The sequence below is a fragment of the Rousettus aegyptiacus genome, unplaced genomic scaffold, assembly GCF_014176215.1.
Source record: "Rousettus aegyptiacus isolate mRouAeg1 unplaced genomic scaffold, mRouAeg1.p scaffold_m13_p_2, whole genome shotgun sequence".
NCBI lineage: Eukaryota > Metazoa > Chordata > Mammalia > Chiroptera > Pteropodidae > Rousettus > Rousettus aegyptiacus.
In genome coordinates this window covers 105423744-105440929 of record NW_023416295.1, presented here as the reverse complement: position 1 = coordinate 105440929, position 17186 = coordinate 105423744, and the positions used below count along the sequence as shown (strand labels likewise).

The following is a 17186-nucleotide window of genomic DNA, read 5'->3' as shown; positions in this document are numbered from 1 at the left end:
CTACTTCCAAATATCCCACCAGTCATATCAGACATACTCTCACCAAAATTTATCACCTGTTGGCTTCGGGATATTGAGCTTCTGCTTCCACAGTAATTGTTAAAGAGATTTCTATTTCCGGCAGTGTGGTGAACGAAATATTTATGCAGAGAGCACCTAAAGTACTGAAGTTAAAAATATATATATTTGAAATAGGCTTTATTTTTTAAAATGGATTAGGTTCATAGCAAAATTGAGCAGAAGATACAGAGTCCCTATCTATGTCATACATGCACAGCCTCACTTGCTATAAACGTTCTTTACCATAATGGTGCATCACAATCCATGACCTACATTGACATGTCATCACTCAAAGCCCATAGTTGACATTGTGGTTTATTGTTGGTATCCACTTATTTTCATGGGTTTGAAAAAAATGTATGATGACATCATAGTATCATACAGAATAGTTTTTACTGCTCTAAAAATCTTCTATACCCTGCCTCTTCATCCCGCCCTAGCAACAAAGGTAGAGAATGCCCCGAAAGTCAGAAATGTCAATAAAACACACATTTAAAGATGAGCAAGTCTAGAGATCTAATGTACAGCATGATGACTATAGTTAGTAACACTGTATTGAATACTGAAAATTTGCTAAGAGAGTAGATTCCGTGTGTTCTCATCACACACACAAAGTAAGTGCATGAGGATATGGTATGTTAATTCACTTGTCTATAGTAATCATTTCACTGTGTATGTGTATATCAAATCATCAGGTTGTATACCTTAAATATATTTTTATTAAAAATAAAAGAAAAACAAATCTATAAAAATTATAAGAAAGAAAACACAAATATATAGGGTGTAGCAAGTGATTGCTTAGGAGTTCTCTCTCCAGGGTAAGTGGGAATGTACCCTTCAAGTACCTAGCAGAAGCAGTCAAAAATCTTTCTGAGTTGGATAGTTTAAATTTATATATCAAAAATTCCCATTAATATAAATCTGAAGAACATTAACTAAAACAATAATAAAATTACCTTGGACAAAAAGCCACTGTAGTGAGAATCGACAACAACAAAATAAATGTAAAATCAATACATTGAATCATGAAGGTAGTTGACTTATCAGCTATAGAATAAAAAATAAGCATCTTTAGTTTAATGAAAAACATTATACATTATGTATTTACATACATAAATATGTATTTGAAAATATAATGAAACAATAAGAAGTTAGTGAAATAAGGAAGCTTTGAGAAAACTGGATAGCAATTCTAAAAATGAAATGTGATTAATAATCATAAAAATGAACTATAATTAATATTCAAACTCAGTAGATGGATTAAACATAAAAATAGATTAATTGAAGAAAAAATTAGTGAACCTGGTCTACTGTTAGTATGCATTATCTATATAATTAGCTATTAAACTTCAAAGACAGCACATTCTATTTTAGTTACCTAATATTATAAAGCTAAGATTTACTCAGAACTCACATGACCTAAAGTACTAGCATTTTTCTGTAGAGACTTAAAAAATTATTTTTGGTCTACAGCCATGCCATCCTGAACAAGCCCAATCCCATCTGATCTTGGAAGCTTAGCAGGGTCAAACCTGGTTAGTATTTGGATGGGAGACCGCCTAGAAAAACAAGATACTGTAGGTGTAAACAAATATATATATATTTATATTTCTGTCCTCTGGTTATATAACTCAAAAGAATATATTACCAGGTATTCCTGACTCCTGTAAACATGGAAAGCACTCATCTGTGGTCTAAACTCACCGGTAGCCTCAGTATTAGCAATAAAGTAAAGGTCACAAGTATAAGAAGACTTAGAAGACTTCTGATTTGTCACTTGCTAGTTGCTGCACCCTGGGTAAATCTTTAACTTTTCTGAATCTCAGTTTTTTCATTTGAAGATAAAAAGATTAATTTTGTGTATTATTTTTAATGAAAGAAATATATTTTCATTTGTATATTTATCTATGAAGGTAGCTATAGTAAATACATAAAGACAAATTCCCTAGTCGTAGGCTAGTACTTAAACAATATGATAAGGAGCACTAGTATATTGAAAAGTTGATGTCTAATATCAATATTTTGAGGTAATTACCTCAGGAGAAAAGATGATAGAATACTATACTATTTGTTGAGCAACCAGAGTACTCTCTAGTGACTTTATAGATTTCATTTGATCTTTACACCATCCTTGTAAGAAAAATGTAATCGTACCCATATTTTTGAAGAATGCAACTAAGGTTTTAAACTAATATAAAAGAAGTATGGATTTGAATCCTCATCTGGCTGATTCCAAAGCCCACTTTGTCAGGAAGCAATTTTTCCCACAAAATTTTCCTTAATGTCATATTTCTGAATTTGGAAACGAATGACATTTAAAATGTTCTTAATATACCAGCTGTAATTAATAACACAGAATTTCTTTTTCTCTTGTGAATAACTTTTAGAAAATAAGGAATAATTTTTAAATAAAAATTTTCATATTTAATCACAGAGGTATTTTCAAATTTCTACTAAACTTACTTAGTTGTTAAATTCTGGGAATGAATAAGTACATTAAACATTGTAGCCATACATAAGGAAATTATACATGAATTGGTCAAAACCCACAGTATTCTCTAACTCTGTACTTTGTCAATAGTAAATGCTTTCTAAAGAATAACTTTTTTCTAGTATTTGGAGAATAAATGAATTTTGTGGCTATTTAAAGGATACTTCTTATCTGTACTCACTGAAAAACTAAAATAATTTTTAGCTACATGTGTTTCTATGCTACAATAGAATTATAAAATGGCATATCTTGACCTAAATATAGGATTGGTTGATTTTTTTCCTTTCCTTGTTTGTTTTCTCTTTTTAAATTTAAATGTAAATGATTGGCTTCATTGTTTTTTAGTATGTTTTTAAATTAGTTAAACAACTTTTTAAAGAGATTTTTTATATATATATAAATTGAACAGTCAAAATCATAGACACTAAATACGGCATAATGTTTTGATTAAATTAACTACCTCTATCGGGTTACTTTAGTCTGAATTCTAATAGAAGGAAAGGAAAGATAGATCATTGGTTTGCATTCAAAATTGACCTGGTATTAGTGTTGCGAGATAATTCTCTTGCATTTCTGAATAACCTAGAATGATGGCACTATAGTATTTGTGCTCCCTAAGCTTGAGACAGAAACCTGCCATGAGCTCATTATCCACCTAGACTCCTCCTAGCCCCCGTGGAAACTGAGGGGCAAAGAGAACCAACACAAATATACCTACGTTTATGCTGCTTGTGGTGCTGTGAATAATAAAGCCCTTTGTCCCTGACCTAGGAGTCTTCTTTCTCCTGCCAAAATGCATAAAAGACATCAGGCTAACTTTCTACCTGAAAGTGGGATCAAATCTCAAATCTACAGAGTTCTTGATACAGACAAATGGGTACATGTAACTATATAATGACTCATTCTTGCTTTATGACCTGTTCTTCAAGCTTGTGTATATTTTATCCCATCTTTTTGGTTAATTTGCATTGAGGAATGCTGTTAGTAATCATGGTTATGTAATTATTGCTAAAAAAAATAATAAAAACTATAGTAGTTTTAAGGAACGCACAATATTTTAGACTATAATAATGTATTTAATTTGTTTGTCTATAGGGTATGACTTTAAGACAGCTGTTAATGAGAGTTAGCACACACAAACTTTATTCTAGAAAACATTTCATTTTTCATAGCAGAGAAAGAAAAATGTTTTGAAATCACACAGACCTTGCCTCAAAAATCAAAATTACCATGTTTGAGGTTTGTATACACCAGAAACAAGAAAATAATATATATATATTTTTACTTATAGTCTCAAATGATTACATTAGTTTGCCTCACAATTTGGCAAGTTACGTATTATTCTCATTTTACAACTGATGAAACTAAGATTTAAAGTGGTAGTGACTTTTTTCTGCTCCTTAAATTAGTTCTCTCTCCACAACACCAACCTATATTAAATGTGTGCCATTCAAAAAAGATAGATAATGTTTTAATAATGTTTTTTTCCAAAATTGTGAAATACATTGAAAGCCAACTCTGGTTACTAATTTTCTATTTAAACTGAGAATCCTTCAATTGTATATGATCCCTTGACTTTAGGAGAGTACAAAGAAGGAAAACAACAGGTAAAAGAAATGGTCAAATGTAAAGTGCAGAAATACTTTTGAGCAAAGAAAGGCTAAGTGAGTTTCATGATACTGGGATAGAGGAGTAAACTTTGAAAGAAATTAAATAATTGAAGGGCTAACAAATGATACAAAACTTCCATTTGGGGAAATAAAGAGGGGTAGATAAATTCTTCTGAGGAAACCAACACAAATTAGGAATATATTTAAAAAGCAAACTTAAGATATGAATTTAATGTAACATGCTATTCTAAACTGATGGTAACTCTATATATGTGGCAGAATTGAAAACATATCATCTCTGGAAAAATACGTTTTTATTTATAATGGAATAAGACACCCTGAGTCAGTCCATAAGAAATAATAGATACTGGAAAAAATATATGATTAATTTATATTAATTGTTATGAGACACTGGTGATAAGATAAATATACTTTAAGGAATAAAAGCTATCTTGGAAATATCTATAAGAGAACACATTTGAGAAAATGCAATATAAATTTTATAAATTAAATAATTGCAATTAAAATCTATCATATGGGTTTATATGAGGATCAGACAAAGCTGAAGAAAGCATAACTTTGAAATGTGTTATAATATATTATCTAGAATCTATTGCCGAGAAGCAAAGAGATAACAATTTTAAGAAATGAAAAATATATAAAGTTAGAGAAGGTTTAAATTATGTGTATTAGAGTTCCAGGAGGATAGACAAGATAGAATGAGTTATGGCAATATCTAATAAGGTAATGAGTGAAATTTTTCCTAAATTGGATGAAAGACATTAATTCATAAATTCACAAAGTCTAGTAAATCATATGCAGTATAATTTTTAAAAGAAATCCACAGCTAAACTTATCAGAGTAAAATTGTATAAAACAGAAAAAAGAAAATCTTAAAGTAGTGAGAAGAAAAGGAGACATTATTTCAACAAAGTTGCAGTTAGACTGACAGCTAATGTCTGAAAAGCAACAATAGAAAACAGAAGCAATTAGAATATCTTCAATGATCTGAAAGTTATGTGAATGTAAATTACAGCCAAACTGGAATTCACCAGAATAAGGACAAAATACATTTTCATGTTAACCAAAACTGAGGTTGCTATCAGAATCTCATTAAAGAAATTTATTTAAATGGACAGTCCTTTTCACAAGAAAATCCCAGATGAAATATCTATGTCACAAGAAGATTAAAAAAGTGTAAAGAAAAAATATGTTGGTAAAATCAATCATAAATTGACTGTATGGATAGCAATAATAATGTCTGGTGAAATTAAATGTAAGTAAAATACGAAGAATATATATATATATGATAAAATGAAGCTAAATTGAGTTAAAATGTTTTATAATATATTTCATAGGAGGAAGGAAAGTTTGGTTGATTTTAGATTATGTTAACTACATATGTTATAATTCTAGGCAAAGCTAAATTAAATATGTATGAACATTATTATTTCCATACTAATAGAAATAAAACAATAGAAAGAAAAGAAATGTTCAATCCAAAATGAAGCTAATAAAGAAAAAGAACATGATGTACTTAGGCAAATAGAAAGCTCAAAGCAAGATGATATATGCACTCAACTATATCGGCATTTACAATACATGTAAATGGTTAAATAACTGAGTTAGCAGAAAACAACTGTTTGTAGATTTTTTAAAAATATACAAAGAACTGTTCAACTTCAAGTCTTACTATAAAGCTACAGCAGCCAAGACAGTGTGGTATTGGCAGAACAGACAATAGATCAATGGAACGGAATAGACAGTCCAGAAATATGACCCACACAAATATGGTCAACTGATCTTTGATAAAGAAACATAAGCAATACAATGGAGCAAAGACAGTCTTTTCAATAAATGGTGCTAGAACAAGTGGACATCCACATACAAAAAAATGAATCTAGACACAGGCTTATACCATTCACAAAAATTAACTCAAGATGGATGACAGACCTAAATGTAAAATGAAAAACTCTAAACCTCCAAAAGATAGTATAGGGGAAAGCCTAGATAAGTTTGCATATAATTTTGGCTTTTTAGATATAACACAGAGGTACAATGCATGAAAGAAACAGTTGATAAGCGGGGCTTCCATAAAATTAAGACTTTCTGTTTTGCTAAAGACAATGTTAAGAGAATGAAACGACAAGCCACAGACTGAGAGAAAATGTTTGCAATGCTTATTTGATAAAGAACTGCTATCCAAGACATACAAAGAATACTTAGGTCTCAACAAAAAGAAAATGAGAAACCCGATTTAAAAAAATGGGCCAAAGACCTTAACAGATACTTCACCAAAGAAGAGTTACAGATTGCAAATAAACAAAAGATTCTCCACATTCTATTTAATCAAGGAAATGCATTTTTCAACAATGAGATACCACTGCACACCTAGTAGACAGCCTAAATCCAGAACACTGAAATATAAAATGCTGGTGAGGATATGGAACCAAAGAACTCTCATTTTGCTGGTAGGAATGCAAAATGGTTTTACCATTTTGAAAGACAATTTGGAGGTTTCTTATAAAATTAAATATACTCTTACAAAATGATCCAGCAAACACACTCTTTAATATTTACTCAAATGAGTTGAAAATTTATGTCCAGACAGAAACCTGCACACAGATGTTTATAGCAGTTTTATTCATAATCAACAAAATTTGGAAGCAACCAAGACGTCCTTCAGTAGTTGAATGGATAAACTTGGCATATCTGGACAATGGAATATTATTTAGTGCTAAAAACAAATGAGCTACCAAGCCATTGAAAAGATTGAAAAGACATAGAAAAAAACCTAAATGCATATTACTAAATGAAAGAAGCCAATCTGAAAAGGCTATGTACTGTTTGATTCTAAGTATATGACATTCTAAAAAATAGAGATAAGACTATGGAGACAATAAAAAAAAAATCAGTATTGCTAGGGTTGTTTTGTATGATATCAAAATGATACATGCCATTTTATATTTGTCCAAACCCATAGGGCGTACAGTACAAAAAGTGAACCCTAATATAACAAATGTACCACCGGATGGGAAGGGGGCTATGTTAATAACGAGGGAGGCTTTGCTTTTGTCAGGGCAGGAAGTACATGAAAAAGTTCTCTACCTTCCACCTAATTTTGTTTTAAACTTAAAACTACATTTAAAAATGAATTGTTATTAACTAAACTTTTTAAAAATAATGTAAGGCAAGACTCCAGAAGTACCAAGGAGAAGTCAAAACTTCCAAATCACAGTGGAAGAATTTTAAGACACATTTCTTAATAATTTATAGAACAAGCATTCAAAAAAAATCAGTAAAGACATCATTTTATAAACCAATTTAATAAAATTTGCTTAAAAGACATATATAGACCATTTAACAACTAGAAAATAAATGCACATTATCTTCAAGTACATACAGGACATTTACAAAACTTGACATATACTGGCTTAAATAAGGTCTCAAAAATTTCTTAAAGATTAAAATCATGTTTAGTGTGTTTTCTAAATATAATGCTGATAAACTATAAGTGGATAATACTAAGATACCTAGGAAATCTTTATTTTTATTGGAAATTAAGAATCACCGAAAAAAATCTGAGTCAAGGAATCATAATGAAATTAAAAAAAAATGAGCAATTACAAAATAACTATATTATAGCATAAGAGCAATAGTTAATGAAAAGAAAATAGTAAAAAAAGTAAAAGTAAAAATTTTAGCATCAATAAAGCTAAAATTTTTAAAAGAAATGTAATGAATACTGACAAGTCTGATTAAGAAAATAAAATGAGAAATTACAAATAGCTAATATCAGTAATGAAAACAGGGTAGGATGACAAATGATATAACTTAAAACTGCAGCAAGAGAATATTGTGAAAATTTTATGGCATCAGACTCAGAAGCCCTGAAGTGCAGCATGAAGAGAATGAACTTTGGCTTAAGTGGCTGTGCAACCTGGAGCAAGTTACTTAACCTCTCTGGACTCCAGGATCTTTGTCTGCCAAAATAGGGCCCCCCTACGTGGGTGTTTGTAAGGAGCCAATGAAATGACACAGCACAAAGATGGGGCAGGAGCTCAGTCTTTGACAGAGTCACACAGGTGAAAAGGCCAGAAGTTTACAGGAATGGCATGTGTCTTAGCTGACCAGGCAGCTGCCCTACATTCATCCCAGGTACCCTGGATATCAGATTTCTCTCATTATTCATTGCAATGTGCCAGTGCACATGCAATGCCTAATAATTATTGTATAACTTGTGAGCATTAAATGAGGTGGCCCTGGCGACATTGTAACTGTAACTCAGATATTAGGTACAGAAGACATGGCTTCATTTTTTGCAGCCAAATGAAATAAGTATGTGAGAATTTCAGGATGATGTGTTTGGTGTACTAAAGGATTGATAAACCCTTTCTAAGGACTTCAGTGACATGGCAGGAACCTGCCTAAAACAAGTAGAATCCCATACCCATCAGCTGAGTGCATCTCCGGCCAGAGTTTGGAAGACACTCGACATCAGCCAATTGTCCCCCAGCTTGATGCCCTGTGTGTACCTCCTGAGCATATGGCATTCAGCAACTACTTCTCTAAGACTGTGCCAGTCACCCTGCTCCAAACTCAGTCTTCTGCAGAATATCAGCACAGACTTACCAGTCTGTGATCCACTGTGTAATCTAGACTGATCTAGACTATTCTACATTGTAATCTAGAAAGAAGAAGAAGAAAAAAAAAGAAAAGAAAAAAAAGTATGCCAACTGTACTTAAATTTAAAAAATAAATTAATTAAAAGAAAAATATATTTACGTAAATAGTTTAAAGTTCAAAATTAACTTTGTAGTGAAGACCTATAATGCTGTACCTTGATTTCTTTCTCTATTTGTGTGTGAGAAGATCAGTAATATTTTGAACCTATCTTTTTAATTAAAAGTGAAATTAATGAATGGAGGCCCTGATTCATTGACTAATGAAGTTGTGCTACATAAAGTAAAATTCTCTTTCTAAAAATAATATAATAAAAGATTAAAATTTTGGAGTATTAGAAAGCTCTTACATCTTCATCAGGCTATGGGAGTACGTGCTTAAATTATTAGCTATGGAAAAAAATAGGTTTAGGACCAAGTATATTAGTCTCTAATATGTTGTCACTCAAATTGTGAAAGAAAGTTATTTTACTTATATTTATTTATTACTTTTTATAATGCAAGCAATATTTTAATATTTATTTAGTATTTCATTTGCTGTTATCTCTGTAACAGAAGCATATTTGTATTTTTACATTCAACAGATATAGAAATCATCAGATGCAGAAAATTAATTGACATTGAGGAGTGCATTATGAATGTATAGGCATATATGCTATGAGCATTTCTGTCTTACAAATAATGATTACAATATTTTTAAATGTTTAATTGCTCTACAAGCCTCTATATTAATGTATCAACATAATACCATTTATTGGCTTCTTTTGAAATAAAACTAGTAAAGGAAATGAACCATTTATTTAGCATTCAATTAATAAATAAACATGAATGAGTAGAATTAAGGATGTCTTTTTACCAAAAAGTAGAAACTTTTAGATATGTCAGGGACCTGCAATCTAAAACTATACCAAATAACATACAAAAATAGGTGGTAGTAGAATGTACATGGCCACTGTGACCATGCTATTTTGAAAGCCATCCTACTTTTATCATCGGACATTATTCTATCAAGTGGGCCCTCATTTGGATGACCCACTATATTAACACTCCCTGAGGGAGTCTAAGTTGAATAGAGGAATATTTTCCAAGAATAATTAAATTGAAAGAGTGAAACAGGAGAGAATCATGTCGCTGGAACCTCTGTCATGGTTATTACTGAGCAATTGCTAAAAATTATTTGAAATAACTTCAAATCAATTAGGACTGTGTACCCTTCTTTTGGAAATTATTTTTTTTTATTAAAGACAATAAAATCCTTATATATTGTGAAATAAATACACTAAAAGAAATACTTGTTACATATTTAGAATTCTGGTGATGAGGACTTCCTGGATTCACCCCCAGAATATTGTGCTGTCTAGTTTTGTGGTTAATCTTGGAATCTGCCCCTCCTGCCAGTGACCCCTTGGAACCTTGTTCTCAACCTGGATATAGAGACTTTACATATAGTCTCACCTTCAGGGTAGTTTACATATAGTCTCGCCTTCAGGGTAGTTAAGTTTTGCCTGTGGCAACTAAGATAGCATTAAGACTATGAATAATAAAATTTAAAAAATAGCAAAATGGGTACAGTTATTAAATCATGACAATATATTAAGTATTACCTGTGGTCTATTATTTTATATTATTATTAAATACATTTAAGAGGAGAAAACTGAGGCAGAGATGAGGTAAATAATTTGTCCAGCATGACACAGCTAGTAATTGAAAAAGCCAACTTCACTATGTGCAGTTACTAGGCATCTGGAAAGATGACTAAAGTGAAACATCTCCTTTAAAGACTGAATTAAATTATCCTTAATTTTTCCTATATCACAATTTCAAGGCTTTTTCTAATGAAAAATTAAGTGTGCCGAATTCATAGGAAACAGTAGAAAGCAATCTTAGACAATGGTAGTTTTAAAAACAATATCCTAATAACTAATGAAATTGAGCATCTTTTCATACATCTGTTGGCTATTCGTATTTCTTTTTGGAAGAAGTATCTGTTCAGGTCCTCCATCCATTTTTTAATTGGATTGTTTGGGTTTTTTTTATTATTATTATTGTTGAGTTGTTTGAGTTCTTTGTATAATTTTGATAGCCCCCCATCAAAGGTGCTATTTGCAAATATCTTCTTGCATTCAGTTGGTTGTCAGTTTGCCTTGTTGATGGTTTCTTTCACTCTTTCACTGTGAAGAAGATTTTTAGTTTGATACAGTCCCAGTCATTTTTTTTTTTTTTTGCTTGTACTTCCTTTGCTTTGAGGTCAAATTCATAAAATCTTCTCTAAAATTGAGATCGATGCATTTAGTACCTATGTTTTCTTCTGTGCACTTTATCGTTTCTGTATTATATTTAGATCTTTGATCCATTTTGAGTTACTTTTTGTGTATGGTAACAAATGCCAGTCTAGTTTCATTTTTTTTTGCACATGTAGCTTTCCAATTTTCCCAGCACCATTTATTTGAGGAGGCTTTTCTCCATTGTATGCACTTGGTTCCTTCGTTGAAAATTATTTGCCCATGTATACGAAGGTTTATTTCTTGGCTCCCAGTTCTGTTCCATTGGTTGTGTGTCTGTTTTTCTGCCAATACCATGCTGTTTTGATTATTGTCACTTTATAATATAATTTGAAGTCAGGAAGAATGATACCTCCAGACTTGTTTTTGTTCCTCAGGATTACTTTGACTAGTTGGGGTTGTTTGTTTCCGTACAAATCTGATGGCTTTTTGTTCTATTCCTTTAATAAAAATGCCTTTGGGATTTTCATGAGGATTGCATCAATTCTGTATATTGCTTTGCATAATAAGATCATTTTAACTATGTTGATTCTTTCAATCCATGAACGTGGAATAGCTTTCCATTTCTTTTAATAAAGTCTTATAGTTTTCAGTGTATAGATTCTTCACATGCTTCATTAGGTTTATTCCTAGGTATTTCATTGTTTTTGTTGCAATTGCAAAAGAAATTTTTTTTTCATTTATTTTTCTGAAAAGTCATTGTTAGTGTGTAGGAACACTATGAATTTTTGTACATTGATTTTGTATCTTGAAACTTTACTGTATTTTTTTTATTGTTTCTAATAGTGTTTGAGTGCAGTCTTTAGGGTTTTCCAGAAATGTAAAATAAAACCACGATGAGATACCACCTCATATCTGTTAGAATGGCTACCAACAGGACAAGTAATAACAACTGTTGGAGAAATTGTGAGGAAAAAGGAGCCCTAATACACTGCTGGTGGCAAATTGGTATAGCTGCTATGAGAAACATTATGGAGGTTCCTCAAAAACTTAAGAATAGAATTATCATATGACTTATCATAGTACCCCAAAAATTTGAAAACATTTATTTGTAAAGATATATGCACCCTGATGTTCATTGCAGCACTATTCATGGTAACCAAGACATGGAAACAACCAAAGTTATCCTCTATAAATGATTGGCTAAAGAAGATGTGGTACATATATACAATGGAATATTACTCAGCCATAAGAAAAGATGAAATACTGCCATTTGTGACAACATGGACGAATTTTGAGATTATCACACTAAGAGAAATAAGTCAGAGAAAGTTGAAAACCATATGATTTCATTTATATGCGGGATATAAAACTGAAAGCAACAAATGAACGAAACAAACAGAGACTCATGGATATGGACAACAGTGGTTACCAGAGGGAGGAAGGAGTAGATAAGGATACAGGGAGTCAAATATATGGTGACAGAAAGAAATTTAACTTTGGTGAACACACAATGCAATACACATGTGGTGTTTCATTGAATTATATACTTGAAACCTATATGATTTTATTAACCAATGTCAATCACCCTAATAAATTTAATTTTAAAAAATATCCTATTGACACATATTAGTGTTACTTAGAAATGACTAAATCTGCCAATACCATGACACAGATATTTTTCTTTCACCTCAGGCTTCAATGTAGCTTGGCATAGCACTATTACAGTCCCAATCATTTAAAACTTTGACATTATGTTTATCATAGATATTAGCATCAATTTTGATTTTTAAATAATTCATTAAAATGCAGTTTTTTTGTCACCACCTTAAATTTCGTGTCTAAGGCAAGTATCTCACTTATTCAACTTGACTTACCCTAGTCCTAGCCCTGCTTAATAGCAAACATGAAGACACATTATACATTAATATCTATATGACTTTACCAACATGTGATTTTCTTTAGTTACGTACCTCTCAGAGAAGAGACCAAAGAACCACTTTTTATGTAGTATTTGATACTCCACTATAAAGATATAATAAAGAGATAGAGATCCACTGAACAATACAAATGGTAAAACATGTACTTTTAGATAGTATTGTATATAAATTGAATACAGAACACATTATAATTGGTTTATAAGCACATCCACGTTCACTTTGTAAAAGGATGTTTCTGTTATTCCATAGATTCACAAAAATATAGCAATATTATAATATTGAAAATTGTGTCTGCAAAATTCATGTATTTTAAAAGATATAATTTAATAATTCACTTTTGTTTTTCTCTGCTTTCATAAAGGACATCCACATATTTGATGTACTATCCAACCCCCAAAACAGATGAATTTTGAAAATTAAGTCAAATGTCAGACACGAAGCAAGTATTTTTCATTCTAGTACTTTTTTTTTTTTTTACCCTCTTTGCCATAAAATATAGTGAAATATGTAAAGGAGTGACTAGTGCTTCAGTTAGCCTTTCACCCTTACATATAGCTTTGGCTTTTTTCCCAAAATTTCTGCTTTTAAACTTTTGTACTAACAATCCTCCTCTTTATCCATGAGGTCATTTTTCCTTAGTGATCAATTGCATATATATTTAAATATATTTTAAAAGAATGAGGATGTTGCTTGTCACACACAAGTGGCTCTTAGAGACTTATTGGTTTCATGCCAGTGCTGTCAACATTCCACCAACAGATTGGATTGGTTAAGGAAGAAGCCATAAACAGCCTATCAACAAGTATTTATACAGATGTTAATGAATTTAAAATTCTGTTAGTGTAACATTTGTGCCAAACTCCAATTTTTTGTGCTTTATTTGTGAGGTATGATGCAATTACTTCTTTTAATAAACACATACAGACCACTTAAACTTTATAATGTAAATAATATCTTTACCATTTTCAGCACGAGATCCATAGAATCAGCCATTTATCAAAGTTACCAAAAATATTTCCATCACATGAAGCATTTTGCTCGGCATGCAACCATGTCCTCCAAAAGCTTTTGGTAAAGAAATGAACTCATCTCCATCCATAAAAGCAAGAGTATTTTATTATTATATTACAGAGAGAAGCCATTAAGGGAAAATAAAATAGTCATGGGAAAATTACCATATGTATAAAAAATATAAATAATTAGCTTCTTTTTATGTGCCCCAAATGACAATTGAATCTTAATCTTCCTCTGTAGAGGATATTATATTATATTGAAAATTTAGAAAACTGATTTATTTGAAGCATATGGGTTTACTAAACACTTATTTTGCTTTTCAGGAAGAGAGAAATAATATTTCCATTAACTTTTTAAAAAGACATTATTTCTTTTAGTGAATTTCTTAAAGCTGAACTACTTTTCTCTAGGATTACATACATTATGAACATTTTATAAAGTAGCCTTATATGACAGAGTAGTTTTTTGTTTGTTTTTTTATTCGATACTTTTAGTTGTCAATTTTTATTCTAATCTACTTCAGACTTTCAGAGCTGATGTTTCTATTGTAATAATTAAGTTAATCATGTTTAGATATGTGTTATACTTCCTAATGCACAGGTTTGTCTACATGCTAAAAGTCTCAATTCCATCTCTGCGTTTCTCAGGACACTGAGAGAACTTTAAGCGACTATGACAAGTACTTTATTTCACCAATATTTGTTGAGTGTCATCCTACTATGCACTACTTAGATAACTTATATTCTAATAGGCAAAACAGATACATGAATAGTAAAATATAATATAATAGGTGCTATCATGGGGTCGCTATAGGATCCCAGTGTTGGAAGCTCAGGGGCTTACCCCAAAGAGTGTAATTTATTAACTAAGACCTGAAAACCTGAAGCAAGGACATCACTAGTAAAGCAGATAATCCTAAGTATAAGATCTATAGGCAACAGGTCATTTTGAGTAATTATAATGTATCTGAGTAATTGATGCAGAAACCTAACAGATGTGTCTGAAGGTATATGCAAGGTTTAAGTGTTATGAAAAAATTTTTAGATATTATTCAAAGGCACTGGATAATGACATTTAACTTATAAAGTAGTAATATTGGATTCGTAGTTTAGCAAGACCATTTGCAATACACATAGGGTCAAGACCAAAAACAAAAAGACCAGTGAGGGGCTGTCAAGAGTAATTTATAAGAAATGATGGTGGCCTAAATTAAAATAGTGACAATGATAATACAGGAGATTTGACAGGTTGAAAGAATTTGGAAGGTAAATATGCATGCAGTTAGAAGGTAAAGAATGATAGTTCAATATAGCACTCTAGTTTTTGAGTTGTACACCACTGGTAGTGGTAACATGATAAGAACTTGGAAAAGATGGGGTAATACATGAGTTCAGCCTTTTTATGTACTCAGTTTAAATTATCTGTGGGAGACCTAAATGGAGAGACTGTGGATGGATATGTTTCATAAGTAGATAAGGAAAGTGACTTAAAAACACGAATAAATATTCTCATTCAGGAAGAGTATAACCTAAGAATAAGATGGGGCTAGGATAGATCCCCAGAGAAGAATCCTGAAATTACAAGGGATAGCAGGGGAAAAGGAGCCCTTGAAGAAGTCTAAGGTTAAGAAAAGGTCAGAGAAAAACATGGATAGTGCTTTGAAACAAAATGCAAAGGAAATAAACCTTTGAAGAAGGAAGGAGTGGACAACAGTATATAATATTACAGAGGAGTCTATAGGATAATAACTTCAAACAGTACCAAAGATTTAACCATGTTAGTTATCTCGTTGTGAACAGTTCTAGTGAAATGCTGTAGGGAGGAAGCCATATTGTAGTGGGCTGAAGCACAAATGTTTATAAGTCAACAGAGACTTGGCTTTGTCTACTATTTCAAAAACTTTATCTGATTTGAGAAGAAAAGAGAAGAGGAGCCAGAGGGAAAGGTATAAAGTCATTTTGACAGATGCTGGAAATACAGAAGAAAAGAAAATACTAATGGCAAGAGAGCCTAAATTATATGGGATGCTTGGGATCCAGAGCACATTGAGGGCATTGGGCTTAGGAGGAGTGGTGCCTCTTCTATTGTGATAGATAAGAAAGGTACCTTTACACATATGTCAGTCACTACACGCATCTGCTCACTACTGTTTCAAAAGTAAGCCTGAAGAAATGGGTGCAGTGAAATGGAAAGGGACCAGATATTAGTGAGATACCTATCAGGTGGATTAGACTTAGTTTCTGATTAGATATTGGTACTTAAGAAGTGAACAGTCAAGATTGACTCCAGAATATCTTATCTGGATGACTTGGGAATTCAGGAGGAAAAACAGACTTAGTGGAATGATAATATTAAACACGTTGTGACTCTGAAGTTCAGCTGGATATGAGAACATAAATAAGATAAAGGTTGATGATACCTAGTCCTCTAGGCTGTCAGCCCCATAAAGTCATATACGGTGTCTGTCTAGCTGACTATCGTTAGAAGCCAGCACAGTGCCAGGTATCGAGTAGAAGGGATGGACTCCTAGATACTTGCAGAACAAGGAGCAGCAGCATTTAAAGGAATCTTTAAAGGACCATGAAAAGGAGTACCTAAAAAATGGTGTTGCAAAGTCTTGAAGAGAAGAGAGTTTTAAGACAAGGAAATGGCCTGTGTAGTTGAATTCAGCAGAGAAGTCAATGAAGATAAAGAATAAAAGTGTTTGTTAGAGAGGACAGTTTAAAGACTCCTTGGTAAGGACAATTTTGATTTCACAAAATCAGATTGCAATAAATTAAGGAGAGAATAGAAAGTAAATAAATAGAGACAGAGAATTGACCTTGTTTTAAAAAAAAAACAGCTATTAGGCAATATGTTTTAGTGTGAAAGATAACATATTACAAGAGTATAAAATTTGTTCCTGAAATCTTATATCTCATTTTATATGAGTTTATCGAATTGGGAGGCACAAATTTATAAACTATTGGGGAGGTGGGAAGGGCTTGCAGTTTAGAATATATTTAGCAAGTAGATACATTCGTTTGCCTAGTAGACACTAAAATCAAACAATTAGCAGGAGAAAATATGTGCGCCAGTGAAAACAGATAAAGGATTATGAATGGTCATTTGAAAATAAAAAAGGAAATACTATGATTCAGCAGATAATTGAAGAGAAAAAGATATTT

General features: G+C 31.7%; 1 protein-coding gene across 10 annotated transcripts in view; it reads left to right on the top strand.

Moving 5' to 3' along the window:
* The window catches only part of LRRIQ1 (leucine rich repeats and IQ motif containing 1), a 188908-nt gene that overhangs the window by 139216 nt on the left and 32506 nt on the right, over positions 1 to 17186 (top strand). The gene's annotated exons all lie outside the window — the stretch shown is intronic.